Source organism: Cygnus olor, chromosome 4, assembly GCF_009769625.2.
Source record: "Cygnus olor isolate bCygOlo1 chromosome 4, bCygOlo1.pri.v2, whole genome shotgun sequence".
Lineage (NCBI taxonomy): Eukaryota > Metazoa > Chordata > Aves > Anseriformes > Anatidae > Cygnus > Cygnus olor.
In genome coordinates, this window is record NC_049172.1 from 14,107,145 (window position 1) to 14,132,491 (window position 25,347).

Consider the following 25,347-nt stretch of genomic DNA (forward strand, 5'->3'; position numbering starts at 1 on the left):
GGTTGGTGCTTGCCAGAGGGTCTGGGAGACGAGTGAGTGGGGGGCCAGGCACAGGGGCTTTTATAGGCCCCAGGACAAGGGGGGGGGGGGGGGGGGGCAGATTCCACTGTGACATCAGGAGGCCTCTGTGATGGCCGCTGTGATGCTGCGCCGCGCCCCAGGCCCAACATGGCCGTGTTGGGAGGGGGCTTGTGCGGCCTGAAAGAGGCCCTCGTGTGGAAGGAGGAGGGTCAGGGGGGTTGAGGGCCTCTCTCGGGATGTTTTGCTTGCCAGAGAGACAGGCTGCCCCTTGGGCACAGGGACTGCCCTCTGCCTCCCCTCCTGTGCCCTGGCCTCCAGCCTCCTCCTCATCTCATTCCTGGGGTTCCTGTACCACCAGAGGGTGGCAACAATGTTTTGGGAGGGTTGGGGGTCTTCCATTACCCCCAACCTCTCACAGACGTGGCTCCCTGCAAGAGGTGCAGCCCCCCGTGCTTGACAGGAGCTGGGATGGGGCGAAGCATGCAGATATCCCACCTGTGGGAAAGGGTGGCACAGCTGGCCTGCGCTAGGTCTGCCAGCAGTCAATCAAAGCCTTGCTGGTGTTCGAGTGGTGTGCCAGCCCTTCCCTGCCGTCCCCAGCACCTGCCCCTGCCCTTGGAGCATGAGGAGGTGCCATCTCTTGTGCCCCCAGCCCCAAGGGGTGTCTCGGTCTGAGGACGGGAAGGCTGCCCAACAGGTGCTTGAAGATGAAGCCACAACATGAACAATGATGATAATAAACAACCAGTAAAACCGCTTTCCTCTCTTCTTTGGTGTCATTGGTCCCAGCCAACAGGGGTCCACGAGACCTGTAGACTTCTGCTTCTTTCGAGGAGCAGCTGTCTGCGTCACCCTTTTGAGGGATCTGCTGCTGCTCTCTGTGCACCGCCATGCAGCTCTGCAGAAGAAAGAGCCCCAGGCTCACACGTTTCCTTTCCCACAAGCTGGGCTGGTTTGGAACAGCCTGCTGTGCATGCGCAGTGTAGCCACGTGCCACGCAGAGATACCAGCCGAGCGCCCTGAGCAGCGGTGGCATAGCAGCGTGCTGGCACTACTGGCTTCTTAACTCTGCACGCACGTGCCCTGCTTCCAGTCCTGCAGCAAGGCTGCTGGTGGCACAAAACTGGGAGGAGCGGCTGATCCACCGCAAGGCTGTGCTGCCGTTCAGAGAGACCTGGACAGGCTGGAGAGTTGGGCAGAGAGGAACCTCACGAAGTTCAACAGAGGCAAATGCAGGGTTCTGCACCTAGGGAGGAATCATGGCATGCACCGGGGCAGGCTGGGGGATGGCCTGCTTGAAAGCAGCCCTGTGGAGATGGACCTGGGAGTCCTGGTGGACAAAAGGTTAACCATGAGCTGTCCCTGGGGAGCCTGTTCCAGTGCATGACAGCCCTCTCAGTGGAGAACCTCTTCCTGATATCCAGCCTGAACCTCCCCTGTCACAGCTTGACACCGTTCCCTCGGGTCCTGTCACTGGTCACTAAAGAGAACAGATTGGCGCCTGCCCCTCCCCTCCCCCTCGTGAGGAAGCTGTAGGCCGCCATGAGGTCTCCCCTCAGCCTCCTCTTCTCCAGGCTGAACAGGCCAAGTGACCTCAGCTGCTTCTCATATGTCTTCCCCTCTAGGCCCTTCACCATCTTTCCAGCCCTTCTCTGGACACTCTCCAACAGTTTCGTGTCCTTTTGTACTGTGGTGCCCAGAACTGCACACAGTGCTCGAGGTACTCGACTTCTACCTCTTAATTCTGAAGTCACTTTCTTGAGAGGTAATAGTCTTTTCAGACTCCGTTGTTGTGAATATGAAGTAAGGACTGTTTTTTTGTTAGGTCCATCACTTTACATTTCTTCAGCTTTAAGATCATCTGCCATTCTTATTGTCCACTCACTCAGTATTGTGAAACCTTTCTGCAGCTCTTTGCTGTTAGCTTTTGTTTTTATTATTCTGAACACCAAACTTTTCACGGTTGTATTTGCATCTATTTCTCAGTCACCTTCAGAAATGTGCCACAGCCTGTTGCTTCACCTCCTCTTCTAGGAGAAAACACCACTTACTGATGCAAAACAACACACTCACCAGTTATCCCTTGTTGAGAGTGTGACCATTTATCAAGACATAACCAAATGAGTCCATGCCTTACAGAGCTGGAATAGTCAAGAAAATGGAGGTGGACTACCAGTTGATCAATAATACCAGCAAGTGTCCTGGTGCAGGTTGTCAGATCTGCCCGTATACTTGGGAGTTTCACCAGTTATTTATCTGGAAGCACGTGGTGAAATCTGTGATTGTACATGGCTTCTTCAGCCTGAGCCTCGCTTGAAGAGGGTGAGAGCAGCTCCCCAGCTCCATCTTGGGGAGGAACTCATCTGCCTCAGCTCCGGCGCACAGCTGGAAGAAGAACACAGTGAGAGCCCATCCTTACAGGTTCTCCGTTGTCTGGGCTCAATGGGTGTTACCAAGGAACTGCCTGTGTCCTGAGTGCATCTTTTTTGGGGGATTTGTTGTCGTGGTCAGTGTAATGTCTAAGTGCAATATGAATTGCGTGGAGATGGAAAGGCACTGAGACAGGGATCTCTCTAGAGGATAGTCAGAGATGCAGCCGTCTCTCTTTAAAAGGGGATGGATGTTGATTGTTTGCTTCTGCTTTGTCCTGCCCTACTGAAAGAGTCAGGGTTGCTTTTCAGGCTACATATTGGCACAGCTAAACTTCCATGTTTATGTGTTTGTTAGCTCTGTTAAAAAAAAAAAAAAAAAGGAAAAAAAATAGTGGACCTGTGAGATAATATTTTTACAATGCAAAAGCCACATATGATACTTAGCTATGTGTCTATTTTGTCCTCAATTACACTTCACTTCCAGATTGCATCAGTTGAATGCTGGCTTTTAACTCTCTGGATTCACCCAAGAGTATGTTTTTTTTTTTTTTTTTTTTTTTTTTTTTTTTTTTTTTAGTTAGAGTCATGTTTTTCACTGCCCACATCTGACAATAAGCAGTTTTAAACAATTCATCTTTTACTTCAGGCTTCATCTTACAGATGAAAAGAGACAACAAAAAGGCTAAGTTAGAAAAACATTTCTGTTACTTTAATTGTGGACCCAAAAGGAGCTGCTTCCTCTGATTTTATTTATTTATTTATTTATTTGGGGTGTGTGTGTGATCAAATAGTTTTTTCTAACATTAGGTGAAGTTAGAGTCTATCTTTTTTTTGGAAATTTAAGAACGAATAACTTGTGCCTCAGGCGGTGCTCAGAGATGCAGGAACTCCAAAATCAAGAGGCAGGATCCAACATCAAGAACGAGCTGATGTTTGGAGTACAAAACAACGCTCCCAGGAGCTAGTTTTTTGAGAGAAGTGGTGACAAGTGCATCTGAAATGCCAGTGGCTCTGTAGGAAGTTGGTGGTAAGCATGCCAGAAAAAAAACAGACTGGTGACAAAGCATACGACCCTGCCGGCCTCGTATCATCTCTGTTGTCCAAAGTAGTGTGCTTAATTCAGTGAGCCCTTAAGCACTGCTACCGTGACAACTGTCCTTTCAGTTTGAGGAGTGCCAGACTATGTCTATCAGGTGCCAACCCCAACCACAGTGCTTTAAGCTTGACTGGAAGGCACTAGCTAGCCTTTCTGGGACATGGAAATAGGGTAGGGCGTAGAAAATCCTGAAAGCACGTGTTTTTATACATTAAAAGACTAACTGATTTAACTGCATTTTATTTATAGTTTTCAAAAGAAAAACAAAAAGCATTTGGCAAGACTTTTTCTCCCCCCACATTTTCAACCATGTTTACTGTAAATAACGTAGTGGATATAAAAATTTTATTGGAGAACATTTGTATTAGCTCTGCTTCTCTCTGGGGTTGTATATCTTGAGGATATAACCAATTCTAACACTTAAGGGACTGGAGAAGTGAAAGTGATTCTACCTTCAGAAACAGGATTATTCTCTTAAAGCTATATACTTTTTTCTGTTAAACCCACTGAGGCACTATTAGAATAGCTGCATTCATATTTCTTAGGCTGATTTCTATTTTTATGAATTACTACGTAATGTTACTAGCACAATGTGGATAGATATATATTTGGACATTGGGAGAGGGGACGAACTCAAACTTTTACACACAGTATGATAGATTCTGGGCTTGTTGTTGCTACCTGCGAAGCACATTTGGGATTGTAATATTAATTTAGTAGTACCAAAAAAGCATGCCAAGTGTCAGTAAATAGTTACCAAAGGAAAGACCAAAGAACAAACTGGGTAGTGTATAGTGTGCTTACATCTTGACCATCTCCTCTAGTCCCTGCATTTCAAAAAGGATGTAGAAGGAAAGCATGAGCAGGCATCAGTGTTTGTGGTGATGGTGGTGGTGTTTTTGTTGTTGTTATTTTAAACAAAAAAGTAGGCTAGTCCTCATCTGCCTGGACAACAGTCAATAAGAAGGGCGTGACAGGGCTCATATCTTGAGAGGTATACAGTAGGTAAACAAAGCCCATTTGCTCACTTCTATGTTGGAGAAGAAAGTACAGCTTGGAGGTAACCAGTGAAGCTAGCAAGTGCCAGGTTGAAAACAGGCCAGCAACTCTTCACATTTTTGCAACTAATAAAAGTTTGCGTGAGTTCCAATTTAGAGGCAATTTAAAGAAAGAGAAGCTTCTCAGAGGACTACTTGGTTGGGGGGAGAGTACCATTGTTGAACTGACTATGCGAAAAACAACCTGTTGGGTGTTTGCAAAAGTCCTTTACCCTTATCTTAGACTTTTCCTGAAATACTTGGTTTTGGCCTGTTTCAGAGATGGGATGGATCTTTCACCTGACCTGATACAGCCATTCTTACCAAAACATGTGGGAAGGCACCCAGTACTGTAAAATCTATGCTTATACGGGTGTCTTAACTTGAAGGAATGCTCCAACTTCCTTCCACTTTTACGTACTCATATGTGAAGATCAAGGCTTTGAAGATGAATTTGAGCTGGCACCTCTCACTAGTGTGCTTACCATTTGCTCACGTGCTGAAAGGTAGGAAGGACTTGGTCTCTGAGCAGAAAGCTATCTCAATAATGTGCTGTTCACCAGAAAGCTAGGCTTTTGGCCCCTCTCATTCTTTTTTTTTAAGGACTGTGAGTGTAAGTGCTTGCAAATAGCACGCCAAGTCTGTAGATTTGAGGAAAACAAATGTGCTTTTAAAAAATGCAGCACAATTTCACACCAAAACAAATGACTTGCTGTGATGGTGCACAGCCTGTCCTTTTTTTTTTTCCTGAGTGTTTAGTATTTTAAAATGTTTTGCATATGCATACTTACATTGGTGTGGGTTTTTTCCACTTTAGAAAGCTATTGAGAAGACTTGTTGACAAATTGCTGGAGTTATGTAAAGGGGAAGGGAAGAATAGAGTATCACCTACCATCTGGATGAGCTTAATGCATAGAGAGGTAATGTTTAGAAGAAAAACATCATGCTTGATCACGGGGCTCAGGCTCGGTTCTTTAAAATCTATGTGCAGATCCCTGTAGAGCTGGAGCTTGAGATGTGGGCATCGATGTGTTCCAGATGCTGAAAGAAATGGGGGCGAGGTGGGGTGTACTATGTCTGAATGTGCGTAATAACACACGGAGCATACTGATGTCACTGGTGGAGTGAAGTGCAGAGTATTGCCTGACCTAAATGAAACTCTTCACTGGACAAAAGTGCTACTCTCAGTAGTGTTACTTAGTTTATTCAGGGTTCCGTGCCTACGTGGGCAGCTAGTTTTCAGGTCTGAGATTGGTCAGGTTGGAGGAAGCAATCTTTCTAAAGCATATCTAACCTTTTTGGGGATGAAGACTGTGTCCTGCAATGGAACAGGTTTGTGATGGAATCTCAGCTGATATTTGACAATGATTTTTTTAGTGCCTCTGATCCCTACAGCTTATCTGAAAAACTGGCCCTTCCCTTATCTGAGCCTGCAGTTTCAGTCCTTGTTCATCCAGAGCAGTACTTGCTCAAGGAGGTCAGCTTTAGTCCTAAGGACTTCTTACCTGATGAAATACACCTCTTACCCAACAACTGCATAGCTAAGTCTCGCGACTGGAAGGCCTGTTTTTGCAAGCAATCAGATTTCTCCCTAGAGTTTTGGAGATGTGGCAGCATTTGCCATTCAGTGTCTTCCCTGGGACCACCTGACACAACCCAGTTCCCTTGGGTGAGGAGAGTCTGAACAAAATAGAAGGCTGTTGCTGGTCGCCTTGTATTGTCATCAGGCTTTAGTGCACCTCACTCCAGTTGTGGATTACTCATTTCCAGACTGTTTCTTATGCTCTGGTGGAATGGAGAGTTGGTCTTCTAGTTTTTAGAGTTAATTTAAAAGTTTGAGAAAGAAATCCAGTAAATGAAGAAAGAAGGAAATAGGATGGTGACATTTTGGACTGATGATTAACTGCGGAAATACAGGGGACCGACTGACATTTTCTTACAGTGCTATCTGGGAGACCTGCCAGTGTGGAATTATAATAGTCAATCTGCGAACTGACAAGATACATGGTCTGGTGTTTGCAAGAGAGAACAAGATTTAGACTGCAGATAGAATTTATCACCTAATTCCAATGTGAATCAAAAGATGAATGGAAGTCCTTTCGTAAAGAGCAACTATTTTTTTTTTTACCAACTAATGCACGAATTGTCATAAGCTTTACAGAAGACATGATGCGATTATGAGTATTTGCAGTTTTTTAGGCATCAGGCAATTACCAGCAGCTGGTTTTGTCTGATCCTGGAAGTATCACAAATGACAAAGCAACAGAGTATTAGGTGTGCATGAAGAACAAAGAATCTAATCCTCATCTAGTTAGAAATGAACGTTTCTGTGACACCATCTAAAAACTTAAATATCCTGGGCACATAAAATAAAAACAATGAGAACTGAAAATAATGGAACCTGAAGGGCAAGCAAAATTTTCAGCAATTTTGCATTTCACACAGTAAAGTCGAGGTGGTCCAAATACAAGTGATAAATGAGAGAAATCGCTAGGGAAAAATCGGTTCTTGGTGAGATCATGTCTGTTTTAGGATTTAAAAAAAAATAAAAATCACACTACAGTTTCAAAACATAAACTGAGTCTGCTATGGAGGAATTGCAGTGGGAGATAAATGAGATGCAGGTTAGCACAGCGTGACTGCAAAGTCTGAAATCTCTATTTTCTGCAGTTACTATTCCAACACTTGGAACAAGTATGCTATTTCAAGTAATTTTTAATTTACATCACAAAACAGTCTCATTAGTCTCCCAACCATGAGCATATTGCCTTTTAAAGTATATATTCCAACTATCTCTCAGCCAGATAGCTTATCCCACTTCTGTCTGTCATCATTGAGACGTACACTGCCGCACCTATCCCTGCAAAGCAAATTGGTCTGAAGTTGCTGCGGAGAAAGAAAGTTGCAAGTGAGGTCTGACAGCCTGCAGGCACACAATGCTCTGTAGGCAGCAGGGTTCCTTGGGTTTGAGTGCTGTGGGTTTGTGTAAAGAGGATTTTCTGAAGAGATTCTCGCATTTGAAACTGGAAGAAAAATGTGAAATGTAAGCTGGCAAAATGGAAGGTTAGAATGAGCTGAATGGCAAATTTGTATGGATGCACAGACATGCAAATAAGATGGAAAGCTGTTTTTGTTACCAGGGTTGGTATAAACTTCTCTATTGTTATCTTTTCTTTTGCTGTTTTTCATGGAACAGTCTGACTTTTCTCTCTTTGTACTTTGAGAATAGCAATGTTTCAGGGTTTGGATTCAAGAAAATTAGTTTTTGATACTTTTCTGAGGATAAAATGTTATTTCTTTTCCTGTGAGAAAAGGTGTCTCTGATTTCATCAAGAACAGTGATTTATGTGCCCTGGTTTGTTTTCTGTTTTTTTCCCAGCATGGGGAAAAAAAGCCATGCTGAAGTTGGTAGTTCAGCATGATTGGTGACTCGCAACTCGTGAGCAGCTGAGGTTGGAAGGGACATTCAGGGATTACTCAGTTGGATTTTGGGTATTTCCAAGAACAGAGACTCCTCTCTGGGCAGCCTGTTCCAATGTTCAATCACTCTGACTATAAAAAGCTTTTTCTTATGTTTAACTGTTATTTTGTATGCTTCAACTTATGTCCATTGCATCTTGTGTTGTTACCAGATGCTACTAAGAAGAATCTGGCAAACCTGCGTTCCCCCTAGTTAGGCACTTACACACATGGATGATATCTCCTTTAGACCTTCTCTTGTCCAGGTTATACAATCCCAGCCCTCTCAACCTCTCCTCTTATTTCAGGTGCTACAATCCCCTTGATCATCTTTGTGACCCTTTGCTAGACATGCTCCAGTATGTCTGTGTCTGTCTTAAAGCCTGCTTTTTAGCCATCCTTCAGTCTGCAGAAAGAATGATAAAAAATACAGACTTACAGAGGTAGTCTTTGCAGGTACTAAAACAGGGGTTATTAAATACTTGAATGGGAAAACTGGAATTTGAGGGAATAGATGAGTAAATCATTCTAAATCAGTAAATCAGTGACACCTCTAAATCCCACTGCACCTGTAGAATTTTCTTTATGCCTCTTCATTAATATTATTCTTAAATGATACCTGAAAAATTTCTCAGGGGAGGGAGAAGGGATGGGAAAAGACTGAAAAGCTAAACCAAAGCCCAATCTGTTTTTATGGATTTGATATTTTCAGAATATTAATGGTTGGACTGCTAGGTAATGTTACAGAATTAAATAGCTGATCATATGCTTGGAAAAAAAAAAAAAAGGTATTACTCCCTGGACATGTGAGCTGTAGTAATATTGGAGTAGTGGAACAGAAGCTGCACACTTTTCAGAATCAAATCTTCAGCCAATTGCCATAAACAATGCAATTTAAAAACAAAAGGGGCTTGGGGGGTAGAGGCATGGAAATGAAAGCTAAGCTTTATTGAAAAAAGCTGGTAATGATTTCATATTAACTAAACAATATGAGCAAAATATAAATATTTGGATAGCATTTGAACACTAAATTCCCTTGAATTTCTTCAAAAGCTGAAGGGAAGTTGGGAAGTGCTGTCAGAACAGGGAAGTAAATAGGTGGCAGCAGCAGGGCTGGCTCTCCAGGCAGGAAGGCAGAGTGGGAACTGCTGCTAAAGGGAGAATACCATCATCAGTCCTGGACGGGGAACAAGAACATGTGAGATTACCTCAAGGCAAGCCCATGAAAAACTGAAGTATCTAGGAAAAGAAATGAAATTGGTATCGCAGATATCCCAAGGGAGCCTTATATTTTAGGGCTCTTCAGAGGTGTGTTGTATAAAAGGTTGTGTGGACATCCCCAAACTGCAGAAAAGGTTACTGTTCCCAGGGCTGGAGAAATCCTTGTGCTATAGTGCAGGCTAGGACTACTGTCCTACTACTAAAGCTCCTTCTTTCGTCAGGTACCTGTGCATTTCATATCTCCTCCCTCCCCAAATTGGTGGGTGGCTTAAATCTCTTTTCTTCACACATCTGTTGTTGACCACGTAATGCACAGAACCAGTTGCCCAAGCCTGTGACTCACCGAGCGGACCAAGGCACTGCATGGCTCCTTCCTCCCACACTGAAAAGTATATCCAGATGATGACTTGAGGGAGAAGCAACAGGTGGGGCAGATATAACATAGGTTGAGCTGATTAGCTGGAGAGGAGCCTAGTGAAGGCCAGGAGAAACAGATTCTGCTTTAATGTTGGCTATTAAATATAATTATATATAAATATATTGTTGGCTATGAAATATATATAAATACAATTAAAGCAGGCTTCAAAAGCAGCATGAAGTGGTTTCTAGATCTCAGGAAAAATACATATATTTTGAGGAATGGCATGGGCTCTAATCTATTGCTTAAAAATAAATACAGGCTATAGCTCTCGATTTTTATGGTAAATTCTCTCTTTTACAGAAGTTAGAGGTGCTGATGTTTCCTGAGTACACTTCAGTGGCTTGCAAACTGTTATAGGTAGGAGAAAGAACTGGTGGTTAAAGCAGTTAGGTGATTCAGCCTAGTTTCTTTCCAGAAAATGGAGGAAGAATCAAGCAGCAGGAGAAGGAGCTTCGACATTGGCACTATTTGATTCTAGGACTGGTTTTAGACACAGACTTCCCTGTGACCCACTGCCTGGATTAGCCAAGGGCAGCAATGTACGATGAAAGTGCTGGCAGCAAACTGTGAGGACAGCTAACAGTTTCTCAGGCCAGGCCCTCTGAACAATGTGGGTTAGCTGTGGTGGCTTGGGATCAGGTAAGGATCATGATTACTTGCAGTTACATTTAATGGTTGCAACAAAACAAATCCCATATGAAGATCATCTCACTGCTCTCAGTGGACCTTCCTTCCATACCCTATTATTTCTGTATGCAGCTGATTTGAAGGAATAAGAGGATGTGAAATTGAGGCAAGTTTTCCTTTTGAATTATTCGAATTGGAGATTTGGCCTCAGTGATGTTTCTTTGACATTCTTCCAAGCAGAAAGGAACTTTCTGCCTTGTGAAGAGATGTCTATATACCAGATAGTTTAATTCCTGGGAGCCTTGTTTGCTATCTTTGCTGGTAGGTTTTAGGTAGTCCTTTTGCAGATGTATGAAAGCCAAATCAGAGTCACCATGGATGCTTCATAGAGGAGGGAATATCTCCTCCTGTTTAGATACAGGGAGGTGGTTTCCGATTAAATGGCAGGTCTTCGTTTTCATCTTTCGGGAAGCCATCATTCAGGTCCAAAGCAGCTGTGTACTGCTATAGTTGGATTGAACTTTAATACGTTTCCACAATTTAATGTTACCTTTGGGAGCACAATACACAGTAATCAGAAGTCGTAAATATGCTCGACTTAAGTGACAGAGTCAGGGCGTAATAAAACACAGCTTTCTCTTAGGTGTCTCCTGGCTGCAGATAACTTACACTGGATACAGTTTTGTCATCCAGCCATCCACAAGGGAATTCTGTGGAAGTGTGTATGTATGGAAAGTATGTGCTTCACACAGTAGAGAATTTCCTGTAAACGTGTGAGTAAGTTCATTGCAACTTTACCTATTCCTTTTTCTCACGTGAAACTGATCACAGATGGCTTACAGAAAGCCAAATACTAGGGCTTTCTCAGGAAGGTGAGGGCAGTGGTGATGCTCGGGTGGTGTTCGTTTGCTGCTCAGAAACTGTATGTGTGTTCTGTGCTTGCTATTATGTTTTGGGGTTGACTTTAAGACAATATGTGAAGGAGCTTTGAGCAGTGCTCTGCTTCTCCCTTGCTCTAATATTGTTACTGCTGGCTGGCTGTGTTGGTACTAGACAGAGCGAGTTGTGCTCCTTTGAAGGGGACAGCTCTTGCTGGTTTTATACCCTGTCACCCAGCAGCTCTGCTGGGGGAGAAGGAAAAGCAGCTGCTAGGGCATCACCACTGACATCAGGGCGTTCTGCTGTAAAGTGTCCAAATCTTGCTTATTCAGAAGTAAATGGAAGTCAGGGGAATGATTCAGTACAGATGAGATGGGAATGAAGTTCCTAATTTGTCTTCCTCAAGCAGAATGTCCCCAGCTCCTAAGAGCAATGCCTCTTTCTGACTTATACCACATCATGTGGTGGCAAATGGAGAAGGCAAAACCAACTTCTTTGTTCTTGTTAGTAGTGCTGCTCCAGTGTTAAACAATCCTTTTTCTCTGCACCAGGAAAGCCTCTTGCTTTCAATGAGTAAGTTAAGTAATAGCTTGGTTTTCAGAGAGAGGACTCCTCTAGGTGGAAATAAAATAATCTAGCTTTCAACTGGGACATGGCGGAGCAATCTAAATGCTGGACTTAAATATATTTAAAACATTCAATATTTTAGAGTTTTTGTAGTCTCAGACAGGAAAACCATGAACAATGTGTTGCCACAGCAACAGGAGTCCAATGCTTTTTGGGATTCAGCTGACAGTGTTTTGAATACTATTTTCAGCTAAGTGCATGTAAAATAACTGCAATTCGTAAAAGCTGTAATAACTACTCTAAATGCATTTATGCCTGAAGAGAATTTTTTTATACATATGTATTCGTTTAAACTGATCCAAGAAGTTAGGAAAATTGTTTTAAAATTCTCATTACCGACATATCTAGACTATTTCAGTGGTTAAAACGTATCAAAATAATCTTTCAGCAGTCTTTAGTTTTATTTATTCTTTGCCTAATATCCTGTACTTAAGGTAATCTTCATTCATTTTTAACTACTGATAAAATGTACAAAAATGAGAACTGTTAAACATTTTCCATGAGAAGTACTTTCTAAGCCTTACTTCAGTCACATGTAAGAATAATCTGTGTGCCATTTGCACAGTGCAATTTGGCACCCACGTTCACTGCAGAAGCAGAAATAGGTCAAGAATGCTTCATCGTCTTTGCTAATCAAACTGCTCAAACATCAGTTCACTGCAGAGCTGATCATCTGCCTCATGGTTTTCACACCTACAGCCTGCTACAAATGCTAAGAATACCATTTAAACTGCAATAAATTTGTCTCGTGCCATGGAGGCTAAAAAAAAAAAAAGTTAATTTTTAGTATTCTCATATTAAATTAACCTGGATTTCTTCAGTGTATACAAAGGCTTGAGTTATTTTAAATTTCCATTTGACTGAGCCAAGGGGTGTAAAGTTGAACAGAATATACAGTGTTGGTTTAAGGTCTGAGCGCCTCCGAGTCCCTGAAACAGTAGATGACTAGAAGGAAATGTGCCAAATTACTGCGCATGGGTGTGTGGAAGCAGAGCTTTTCAGCCAGGGTACTTGTTCTGGTATGAACGTCTGGACGTTTTGAATTGCAAAGTCCTGGTATTCTACAGATAGTAGGTGCTCAAGTTTGATCCCCCCTGCTGCTTCTGTGAATCATCTTATGGGCAAGTAAACTTTTATTCCAACGTTGGTGGCAGGAAGCTACCTCATTTGGCTGCCAGTGACGGCCATGCTGAAGCCTCAGAGTCCAGCAGAGATTAATGCCTTGGTATTTGACTAATTTTGTAGCTGTGTTGACCTGAAAGTAAAATGCAGCTTACTACAAGCTATTTTAATGCTAGCTTGGACTCAGATGTAGAGTCGTGTCATTGTTGCAGAAAACCACAACTATAGGAATTGCACAAGTTAATTCTTTAGGATATGGCCTGAAATAAGCAATTAGTGGAGAGAATAAAATATCTTATGTCTGTGCAAGAAAGCTGTGTATAACACAAGTATTCCTCGAGAATCAGACTGACAAGAATGTCTGCAGGAATGGAATTAAGGCCAATTGATTTCAACTCTGTTCTTAGGATGACTGCATAGGAGCCCTTTGGGGTAAAGTATTCTCTGAGCTCCACAGTACCTTATGATGTATGTCACTGCAAGGCACTAACATACTTCAAGGAGGTTGGTGTTTAAGCCTCTGTAGCAGCTTGGGCTCTGAATGATCACATCTCATTCCTGAAATCTGACAAAACTAAGCAGCAGCATAACACATTATGAGCACGAGTGAATATGAAGGGCAATATTTTCCTGTAAGCAGGGACAGGGCAAAACTTAGTGTTTTTTCTAGTATGTCTTTCTGAATCATTCATTGCTCCTTCCTCAATGTGTTTATAAGGTCAGAGGTAGAGCTGTTCCTTGGAATGACTGCTGCCATGCATTGCTATGAATAACCAAGAATGAGGCTTGCCTTGCATTGTTCCAGGTTTGTGCTTAAACAATTGCATTGTTGTCAATACCTGTGGGGGTAGAATATATCAAAGGGTTCTTGTAGCTTGATAAATACATGTTTAGCCCAACATTAGCTCTTATTAATAGTTACCGTTTCTTTCCTGATCCTTACGCTGGCCTCTGACTTTCAAATAATTATCAAGAATAAAACTAAAATAAATAGTATATCTTTAAGAAAGTCATACTTCAAAAGGACAGGCGTTTCCCCCAGCTTTTTCTTTTTTTTGAGGAAGAAAATGCCCAATTGAAACATCAAAGGGAGAACTTGACAGAGCTGATCGAGTTCCTAACGCTTGAAAATACATCAAAGGCTCACAAACTTATCTTCATATTTTATTCATGAGCTTTCTTAGAAGGAAATACATCAGTATCAGTCAATTTACAAACAAGGTGCAAAGGAGGAGTTTTTTGAAGAGAACATATATGAAAAGCCCTGTTTAATGAGGGGTAGGGAAGCCTACTGTAAGAAACCATCGTAATCGATACTGATATAGGGAGAAAGGAGAAAGTGCCTGGCTGGATTAGGATGTAGTTTAGCCTTTAACCACTGGGTCTGTTTGCAGTCCAGGCCTGAAGAACACCAAGCCTTTATGTGTGTGATAAGGAATCAGCTGGCAAGGATTCAGTGCATATTTTTTTCTTTTTAAACTACTGCAAGGATGTCCTCGTCATAAAATGCCTGCTTTTTATGTGTCTCAATTCCATTGCTGGTGGAGCTTGGAGGCTGAATTTTTCTTTCAACCAAAAGAAGTGTGTTGTCATGTCCTTGGTCTGGCGCTGGCAGAACTTCTGATCTTAAATGTTTTTGGAATGATCTTGATTTGAAAGGTAGCTAGCTGCCTAGTGCCTGGGTCTCTTCTCACACTTCAGTTTGTACAAGTCCCTTCAACCTCTTTGCAGAATGGAGATGTGTCTACTGGCCTGTTATAAGGCACCTTGAGATCTATGTGACGACAAATGCTGTGCAACAGACCTGACTGTTTCTGAATGGGCTCTTATGTCTTGAATTTATAGTTTGAAAACCACAAGATCTGCATGCTCAGGCTTTGCTGAAATTAGGCTTTAGGCCAGCATTATCAAAAGGTCACCTAGACTGATGTCCAGTCAAATGCAGGATGAGCTGTTTCTTTTTCCCGGTAAGCACATCTGATCTGTTTTAGATCGTCTGAGAGAGACACTGCAGTCTGTCCATTGTTTCTCAGCCCTGCATCTAGACAATTGGAAAAAGCTTTCAAACTTGAAATGGGCTGGAACTGCCAGAAGGAAACCCTTCATGCCCTATCCACTGCTGACTCAGATCATACTCAGCCTAAAATCTGTTAGTGGAGGTAACTGGAATACAAGGGAATCATTTCAGTGGAGGATCTGACTACATCTCTAGTTTTATTCAATAATTTTATCTAGCATGGTTAGTTGACCATGCTGCCTGTAGTATTTTTGTGGCTAATGGAGGGTGTGGATCCTCTGTGTTTTCCTGAAATGTGCCCGGTTACTTCTCTGAAGTGCACTCTAAGGGAGCCATGATGTACCCACCTCTACTCCCTAAGCTTCAAGACAAACATTAGGGACTAAAAGCATCAGACTTTGTTGGCTGAGGTGGCCAGCCAAGTTTTGTTGGCTGGTATGAGTGCTTCCCAGGAAGAAGCTGTCAAAGGTGCCTAACCCTCAGCAGCTTTGATCAAGAACACTAGGGTTACTCTTTTTCTACTCAGACCTGCCCATTTTGGCAGAGCACCTTCAGATCCTTTTTCCTATTTGATGGACTGGTTTCTTTGTTTACCTTACATGTTTCCTTTTTTCTACCATTCCCAGGTCTCTTCTCCTACAGTCACGTTCTAAAAATACAGAACCAAGCAATTAATTTCTGCTTACCTTTATGTCCCCAAAGAATAGCAAAATTCAGGATGTGAGTCTTTGTGCTTTTTTCCTTCACCTTTTGTTTTGCTGCACTGAGAAAAATTGAGATGTTATGGACAGTACTGATGCAAACGTAATGCGGATGGTGCGTGCTGGATGTGTGGTTTTATGCCTGTTTTCATTTGTAGTTTAATGTCTAAGGAAGGACACCGTATCTTTTGATATGATTGGAAAACTTGACTGTAAATAAAGAGGTCCACCATACCATTTCAAAGACCCTAGCCTCCTTTTTTACTTTTTCTCCTCTTTATTCTGCAAGCTTAGCCAGGGTCTTTACCTTTTATCTTTAACACGGAGAATGCAGCTTTTCTAAGAGCAGTGTCTTTCAAAATGACTGGAATTCTGAAGCCATCTCTTCTAGTGGCTTAGGGAATGTAGTAATCTTTAACTGTTCATTTGTTTGATGGAATAAGGCTCTTAGGGATCTCAGGGAGAGGAAGAAAAGGTTAAATTGGAGCAGCTGGTAATTGTTGAGTTGGGCAGCACCTTCCTTCTCTATAAACAGCTCTGCATATGAAAATACTCAGCAAAATCTTTCACTTATTAGTTAGGGTAAGTTATTACTGTTGGTCAGGATCACCAAGTAGACTATTGGTGTATATTTTCTCATTAAAACAGATGTATTCTATATTCATGTAATGCTTTGAGTTAGATAAAGCATTTTAATAGTAAATCATTTTTCATCAATAAGGAATCCTTTTTGTATTACCTGAAGGTTATTTAACAAGCTCTTACTATTTTTTTGCACCTTTTTGATTTGTTGCTGTTCATAGTTAACTGAATTTACACATACATATTTTTTAGAAGTCTTAACATCTGAAGGCTTAGTAGGGACATCAGATCTTGCTGGAATGTTGTGCATTTGCTTAATATTGCCAGAGAAAGCTGTACCTGTAGTTTTTTTCCACTTTTTTAGTGCTTCAGCCTAATTCCATTGAGCGTGTTTTTGTTCTTTTAGGAAATAAACCAAGATGGCTTTAAATGTTTGAGCTTTGCTGAGCTGTGTAGCCATTCCTCTCCTTTAATGTCATTTTTCACCTCTATCAGCTGTGTTTGGTAAGTTACTATATGGGATAAAAGCAGTGGTAGGCTGTCCTATCTATCCTTGTCTGTTTTGTTTCTTCTACTCCTACTTGCCTGTATTCTCATCTCCTCTTAAAGGAGTCACATGGCTGATGTTGGTAAGTACTAGATAGAGCAAAAGAGTAACTTTGATATATAAAGAAATATCTCTGTGGTGACTGGGCAAAAAGAGGCGTGCCGGCTTGGTTGTTTGAAGCATTCATGGCTTGTTCTGGGATAGTTATAACCAGTGTGTAAGTTGTCCTTGTGTCACCTTGCTCAGAAGGAAAGCATTCTCATGAGATGGACTGCTGTCTTTCCCTGAGGCTGTTTCCCCTGCTCACTGCAGTGTTCATCTCCTCATAACACTGCACGTTGTTTATTGTGGCTGTCTGGAGACAATTCACTCTTTAGTATGTAGAGTCCATGTGGATGTGAACCAGCAAAGCAAAAGGCAGAAGAAAAATAAATTTAATGTATCTACGTTGCATCTGTAATACTTTTCATGAAGCTGGAGGGATGTGACTTTGTAGCCTCCCGTGGGCAGGGCTAGGAATATTGTAGAGCATACTGTAACTCAAAGTGATGATCTGTCTAGAAGGTAGGTTCTTCCACACCTGAAGTTTTCCCATTTCAAGGCTATTCACATGTCTTTTTCTGTCCCCTTGAAATACAGCTATTTTTGTTTACAATATCTACTTTAGTTTACCCACAACAGAAACCTGTATTGCCCAGCCTTGTGGTTTTAATGATTGCCTCTCTGGATGAATAGTGAAACACACCAGAATAAGGCTCCTAAACTTTTATTTTGCCTTGGGAACTGCTTCTACCTGCTCTGACAGTTTGTAGCAGTTGATGAATGTTTTCAGTGATCGCTGTAGAGAAAAACTTTTCTTCTGTAGCACAGTGCATTTCAAAATCTGATCCAAAATGTGCAGATCCCACCCCGGGGATTGTGTAAAAATGAGACCCACACAACCCCCGGTTTCCCCAACAACAACAAAATTTTGATGCAGCCTTTTCAGAGCTATTTACCCAGGGTCAGAAAAACGCTGTTGTATGGCTCTTAACGTAATGCTGCCTTTAATCAGAGAAATTGCTATTGCACGGAAAAGCTCCTAGGACAGCTTAAAAATAGTTGACAATCATCTGGCAATCTCGCTTTGCATGAAATGCTTCACTTCTGACTTCCTAGTAATGTGATGCTTTTTCTGTCACAACAGACTATTTCTCTTCTTTTGCCTTGGTTCAGAACTGCTCAAGCTGGTGCTGGGTAACAGAGTAAATGCAGTGCTTCCTGGGGTCTGGTGATAGATGTGTTCCCATATAGCGAGAACGTGGGAATGGAGTGTTTGAAATACACTCTGGCTTGGTTCTTCCCTTTCCCCAACCTTCACCTTCAATTAGAAGTACAAATTTTCCATCAACTGTGCAATCCCTTGTAAAAGTGTCAGAATCACAGATCTGTGTGAACTCTGAATCCACAGTTTGTGCAGCTTTTAAAGGAAGTGCTTTTAAAGTAACCAGCTAAGTAGCTTCAGTAAGTATGTGACACTGATGGGCTCTCAATACTGTAGTTTAGAGTGCTTCAACATGTCTACTTATCCCTGAACAATAAACCTAAGATGCTAATATTTACGTTCAGGATGCTCGAAGAACTTAGGCTGCAAATAATTTGGGATACAACTAGTTTTATTTCCTGTAGATGTGCTGTTGAGTTCTTTTTGTAGAACGAAGTCAGTACTTCATGGCCAGATACCTAAAACCAAAAAATCCACCACAAAATTTAACTTGCATTGATACCTAGCTTTTGAAACAGTAGTCACAATTTATCAAATGGCTTTAGCTATAACATACCTGGCTGTAGCCAGTTCCCTTATTCCATACTGGATGCTTGCTTCTAAGAGGAAAACACTGCAGAAGATCTGTAGGAGATGAGAAAAATTGTAGGAATCATTCCATTTGATAAGGTGGGTGAAAGAAAGAAAATGACTGCTAATGTCTAATTACAGACATTGTGGAGAATTATTATTCTAGGTTTATTTTGTTTTGAAACTGAATATCCTGTTTGCTTTAGGAGGTACGGCCAGCTTAACACATCTGGACCTTGATACCAAGAAAGTGACATAGAGTACTGAGGAATTAACGAGGTGTCTTAACAATAGGAAGCACAATAATATTTTTAATTCCACGAAGAATTAAAATTGCCAGAGCAATCTGTGCTTTAACAGCTCTCACATTTCTATGGGGTTAGGTATTAGGCTTTCCTAAAGCAATTTTGCAGTCAAACATTATAGGTGTTAATGTGAGAATGACCAAATTTAGCTTGTGTACTCAGCGGAGGCCTGAACTGAGGTGGAGGTAAATTAGAGAAAGCTGGATCAAAGCTAGTGAAATCAACTTTATAGCAGGCCGCCCATCTGCAGTTCAGGCCTGAGGCATCCAAACTGTATTATAAACAACGAGGGGGGGGAAGGCAGTAAAAGGCAACCATCAAAACAAACATCGGGTTTGGTGCATTCGTTTTGCTGTCAAGTGTACTCATGTCGCAGTGCAGGTGACCTGTGCAGCCTTCTGTCATCTTATTTCATTTGTTTCTCCCTGTGAGGGTCCTGAGGGAGGAGGGACAGGGGTATATCCTTTTTACCCAGGCGGCCCCAGGACAATAACTTGAATGCCTGCTTTCAGGCTCACCTTTCTCCGGTTGAACTCCCATTTCGAAACACTCCTCTTTACATCAGCCCCTTCATACAGCCTTTCTCAGGGAACATCGTGGGTAGGAAGCCTCTTGAGAACTAACAGAGACCTTACCTAAGCAATATCTGAGTTCTATGTCCAGAAGCAAAGCTCTCGTTGCTTTGGGATGCTGATTCCTCCTCTTTCAAGCAAGAATTGACAGGAGGATGTGATGGATAAGTGGGTAAGTTATTCTGCTAACATGGAATAACGGCTTGTATGGATGAGAGAAGGAAGGATGAGTTCACTGCGTGAAGGGTGAAAAAAATATCCTTCAGAAAAGATGCTGGTGGTATGTGAAACCCCTGATGTTTTATGCTGGCCCTGTGCATTTTAAAGGATCCAAAGGAGGAGAAGACATCCTAAAGTCTTAGGAGGTTGTTTACTCAGAGGAGCATGGATGCTCTAAAAGAGATGGACTGATGGTCTTTAATGGAATAAACTGGGCTAACAACACTTGTTTGGCAGCATTTACTCTAGAAGGGCTTCAGGAGAGCGGTTTCTATTAGCTAGCACTGTGGTTTGTCATGCAGCCCAGCCATGATCCATGGATACCAGTGTAAAATCTGATTAACCAGATTCCAAAAGGGACTTGTATTATCCTTTTATTCTGAGAACCAGGAGAAAACATTTTTATCCGGAGTTATGTAAGAATGATTTTAGTATAAGTGACCTGGGAGTTTAGCCCAGGAAGCTCTTCACAGGGTCTGAGGGATGGATGTGGGGCTGCCCATGCTGATCAGAAAGTAGGCTGCCTGGTGGGAAGCTACATGGGAGAACAATGAGAGAACAATACCTTCTCCATCCCTGGTGCAGTGAGTTGTGTCCTGCCAGTTTAGCAAGCTGAAATGGCTCAGTACAGGGTAGGGGAAGGCTGGAATTGGCAGAGGGAGGATGCAGGGCCACACAGCCTTTGATGGAGAGCAAGTGGTTAAATTGACCCAGAGTACTTTGGAAGCAGAGCCTTACTTTTCCTCATTCTTAGAGGCTTTGACTAGTTTCATGTTTATACCTTCCCAAATGTTGTCTTTGCTGCTCCTTGAGTCTTAGTGAGCTTGCTGCGCTCTGTGTGTGCTACATAATTTCAGTTCCACGATGTTCCTGATGCTTTTTGCTTCCCCGAAAGCATGTATACCCAGCAAAACATCTGAACAGAAGGTGTGAAGTGTTTGGTTAAACCTACTTGTGAAACTCCAGAAAGAAGCATCCTTGGAAATGATGATTTTCCAAAGTAGATGGTGATTTTTGGTTTGGTTTGGTGGGTTTTTTGTTTGTTTTACCTTGCAGACTATAGAGGTGGCATGTGTGAGGGGCAAAAACAAGCATGGGAAAGAAGAAAAGTCTGTGGCTGAGATGGTCTGGTGGTGATGCCCCATCAAAATGGTCTCTTAGGCAAGCACTGGTTGGACTGGAAGTGTGTTTGGTTAACTGCACAGTGGGTGCTTTGGAGAGGTGGTGCAGTTCCTGAGTATGTCCCTGGGAAACACAGTTGAGGTGCCTATCTCCTCTTGTTCTGTATCTTCTCTGCCACGTTTCAGTAATCCAAATCCCTGTTCAGCTGAGAGTCTTAGTGGCTTACACTGTCCTGATTCATGTGAACAAGAATCACATCTGTGGTGGCTTACAGCTCGAGGCAATTCAGATAGCAGTCCAGAGTGGATGTGGGATAAATAAATTATGGGTTTGGGAAAAAAATAGGTGCATGGCTGCATTTCAGAGGTGCCTTGTTTTGCAATCAGAGCAATTGTTCACTTACCAGTAGTTTCTGGCTGTCGTTGTACAGTTTTACATTACTCTGGAAAGCCACTGTAGCATTCCGTTTGTACTATATGGCTTCTCCGTGACTAATTAACAGAGGTTACAAGTTAGTATGTAGTTGTGGATGGCGATATTGCAGGCTATTGTGACTGACTTGTGCTTGTATCTCTGGATATGTGTGTGGCCTTATTCAGCTTCTGGTATCTTTTCCTTTTTTCCTTTTTTTTCCCCCTTTCCTACTTGCACTAATAAATTTTGTTTCTGTTACATTAATGGCTACATGTCTTGTTTAAAGGTGTTTGGCCAAAAGGTCAGCTATTTTGGATGTAGAATAATAAGAACAACGTGAAAATGAGCATGTACAAAATGTATAACGTACTCTTCATGTTTGCAGGAATGGGGCTGCATGAGTAGGGGTGTGGTGGAGCTGTGAGAATGATTAACGCAAGGTAAACAGGTCTGGCTGTGTGCTGATGAAGAGGCCTTCTTTTCTGTCAGCTCTTGTCATGTCAGAGGGAGTCCATTCCCTCTTTGGTGGTACCGTAGAGGATGAGTTGATAAGCTAATCCAATAGCTATGAGCTAGGATGCCTGTGTGCCCATCTGGGGTGCAGGTCTTTGCTGACCTGCAGAGATTTGGATAATGAGTCTGATCTGGGAGGTGGTGAGCCCTTGAAACTCTCTTTGGCTATAAGTGGAATTCATAATGGTTGCTCCTTCCCACTGTGGTTGTGGAAGTTATCCCAGGATGGTAGGTAGCCTGGTTACCTGGGCTGAACCGTCATAACAATGCAAAGAAGTGTGTGAATCCAGGAGTATCTCTGAAGGGATACAGGTCCTTTCATGGTTTAGAAAGCTTTGGCTTAACAATTTGATTTGTGGATTTAACAGAAGCTTTGACCAGGTCCCTACATAAAGCATGTAGTAACAGCGTGGGCAAATGCATTTCTCTATAATCTCAGTCTGTGTTTTAGCTCTGTAGCCTTTTGCAATGAACACGTGACTGTTAGTTTTTGAACTTGTTATATATGTGAGTTACACACCAACTTCTTGATCTGTGTTATTTTCTTAAAGCACAACTAAGATTAGCTGCAGGAATGATTAATACAAATAAAAAAAATATGTAGTTATGGGTTCAAATGTAAACACTAGCCATCTGAATTAAGAGGCTGCCTTCCTGGTATAGGAAAAAAGTACGTGTGTCTAATTACATGTTGAAAAATCTGTATTATTGTCATGCAAACTCCATAGTGGAGTTTCTGATCTTCAGCTTCACTGAAGAAATGCACAGAAAATCAGTCATCTTCTCTTGTACTGTAATATTTCTTAGTGGAATTCCACTGATACAAGACTTATTTTTTATATCAGTAAAATAGTAAAGGCCTAAATGTTTTCACAGAATCACTGTCTCAGGTTAGTAAACATCATTTATTCCCTCAAAAGAGATGCTGTGGTTTAATGAAGCAACATCTGTTCTTTCAGAATTAAGTAAGTTCCCTGAACAATAATTAATAAAAATATTGCCACTAAATACAGCTGGCATATTGTGTATAATAATAATAATAGAAAACCATGCAGTCAGTGGGAACGAGACCAACGCAGTAAATGCCCTTGTCTGCTCCACCTCTCCCTACCCCCCATGGGTCTCTTGGCAAAGAACTTCATTAGATCATTGAGTTGTTGGTTTGAATGCTTAAACACAAATAGTTCACTTTGCTGTGACTTAGCATTTAGTCTGGGAAGAGTAGGTATGTTCCTGATTGCAGTAACCGTAAAAGGTTTCTACCTCTTGTGCTTGTGTGTTGCTGTGGAGTTAATCATCTGAAAGCATTGTATTAAGATGCTTCAGAGTCTGTCTGTGAGAGGAAAAAATAAGTCCTAATGAAGGATTTTGTTGTGTTTCTCCACTAGTCATTGCTGTTGATGTTTCGTGTAGCAGCATGCAGCAGTTTTGCATTCTCATTCAATCACAGAATAAGTTTTGAGAGTTGAAGGAATTTTCACTTCTGTTCATTTCTGTTCTCAAAAGTATGGCAGGAAGAGAATGGTGAGTGTACTTTTTAATACTAAAAATGCTAAGCTGTGTTGAGGTCACATTGGATGTCCAATAGTAGGATGCTCTTAACATTTGGATACAGTAGCTACTACAACTTTGCTCCTGATCATTCATTGCAAAGAGGTTTACCATCTCATGTGGCAGCTAAACAGGATAAATTAATACGCTGATGGTAGAATTAACAGTTCTGTAGAAAAGGTGTGTTTTCTGTAAACAATTGAGTAATATGTCCATGTTATGATGTTGGAATAGCTTTCCTTCTGGTAACTAAAGAGAATTACAACTTGATCTTCATCCTTTTTCTCTTTTTCTTCTGTGGGTCTGTGCTGGTAAAGAGAAATGGAAGACTGGGTATGTCCTTTTAGTTTGAATTGCTTTGTTTCTAACTACTACTTTCTAATTACTACTAGTTTCTAATTACTACACCCTTGCTCATTACATTAAAATGTTAATTGATCTAAAACTGACAGCATCTGTATACCATTCAGCTTTGAGAAGAGCATACTTATGGCTTATGCTGGGACTCAGGGATTCAGCTGCCCTAGAAGCAAGCGTCCCCATGGAAAGCAAAATCAAGTGGTTAAATTTGGTAGTGATGGTGGGAATGTTCCATTATGGAGGAAAATACTTTAAATGGTTCAAGTTCATCAACTGTTAACTATGCAGATTACTGAAGGGATAGAAATCAGCTTACACACCAGACACACACATTGAATTCTTGCTGCTTGTCATACATATAACCAGAGATAACACTATTTTCCAGTGACTGATAAAGTAAATGCTGTCATAATGATTCTGAGCAAGCCTCACCCAGATGTTGCAGACTTCTTGCCGTGGTATTTATTCATAAATCTTGTTAAAATATAATCAGAGAAAACATGTCTCAATTATAACCATCAAACCACCGTGACAATGTTCATGCAAATGCAATAATAACTCTAAGGTGTTGACATACAATTTGTGCAATAGGTTACTGGTATCTCTGAGCCTGCTGATCAAAGCTCACCAATTAATACCAAAATAACTTCTTCCAAGTGAAAGGGAAAATGTAAGCTCCCCTGTGCTTGAAGGATTCGATTATGCCCTTTGTGTGTGTATGGGTATGACTGCTGGTACTTCTACAATACTTAAAATTCATAAGGATTTTCATACGTATTAACTTGTATGTGCTCGCATAACTTACCTCTCTTATTCATCCCATACAATTGATGTTACCTGATCATGGTGCATAATTCCATTTCATTCAAGAGCCTGTTTGTGAGATGTAAGTAGAGAAGAATATGAAGATGAAATGGAGTATGTATGAACACCCTATAGGACAAAACAGTTTGCATAGACTCTATCGCCACTCTTTCAAACACGTGACCATGCAGCTGCAGCAGTCTGCCTTTCATTTCCCACTGGTAAACTGTATTTAAAGAAGCAAAAAGTACTTTATTATTGCTTCTCGCTCTAAATAATCTTCTGCCCCTGCTATGGGAATATTACTCAATTACCGCTTACAGAGGACAGATCTGAGCTGATGAGTCTGTTAGGATGTGGTCGTACTATGACAGATAACTGAAGTTACAAGACTGTTTGTTTGTTGTGGTTTAACCCAGCAGGCAGCTCAACACCACACAGCCACTTACTCTCCCCAGGTGGGATGGGGGAGAGAATCAGAAAGGTAAAAGTGTGAGAATGCATGGGTTGAGATAAAAACAGCTTACTAGGTAAAACAAAAGCTGTGTACTCAAGCTAAGTAAAGCAAGGAATTCATTTGCTACTTCCAATGGGCAGGCAGATATTCAGCCCCTTCCAGGAAAGCAGATCTCATCATGCATACCAGTTTATTGGGAAGACAAATGCCATCACTCAGAATGTCCCCCCCCCCTTCCTCCTCCTCTACCCCAGATTTTATTTCATGACATCATATGGTATGGAATATCCATATCCAGGTCAGTCTGTGTCAGCTGTCCTGCCTGCGTCCTCTCCCAGCTTCTTGTGCAACCCCAGCCTCCTTGGAGTCAGGGCAACATAAAAAGCAGATAAAGTCTTTGATTCTATGTAAAAACAGCTAAAAATATTGGTGTGTTATCACCAGTATTTTCATTGAAAATCCAAAAC

The 25,347-nt window shown here is 41.8% G+C and overlaps 1 long non-coding RNA gene across 1 annotated transcript; it reads right to left on the reverse strand.

Moving 5' to 3' along the window:
- Window positions 1–2,355: 2,355 nt before the first annotated feature.
- Window positions 2,356–25,347, reverse strand: LOC121069673. The gene is made up of 3 exons (XR_005819548.1): window positions 25,130–25,347; window positions 12,339–12,347; window positions 2,356–2,367 (listed from the first exon to the last, which is right to left on the reverse strand). It is a non-coding gene; the product is annotated as an uncharacterized LOC121069673 (long non-coding RNA).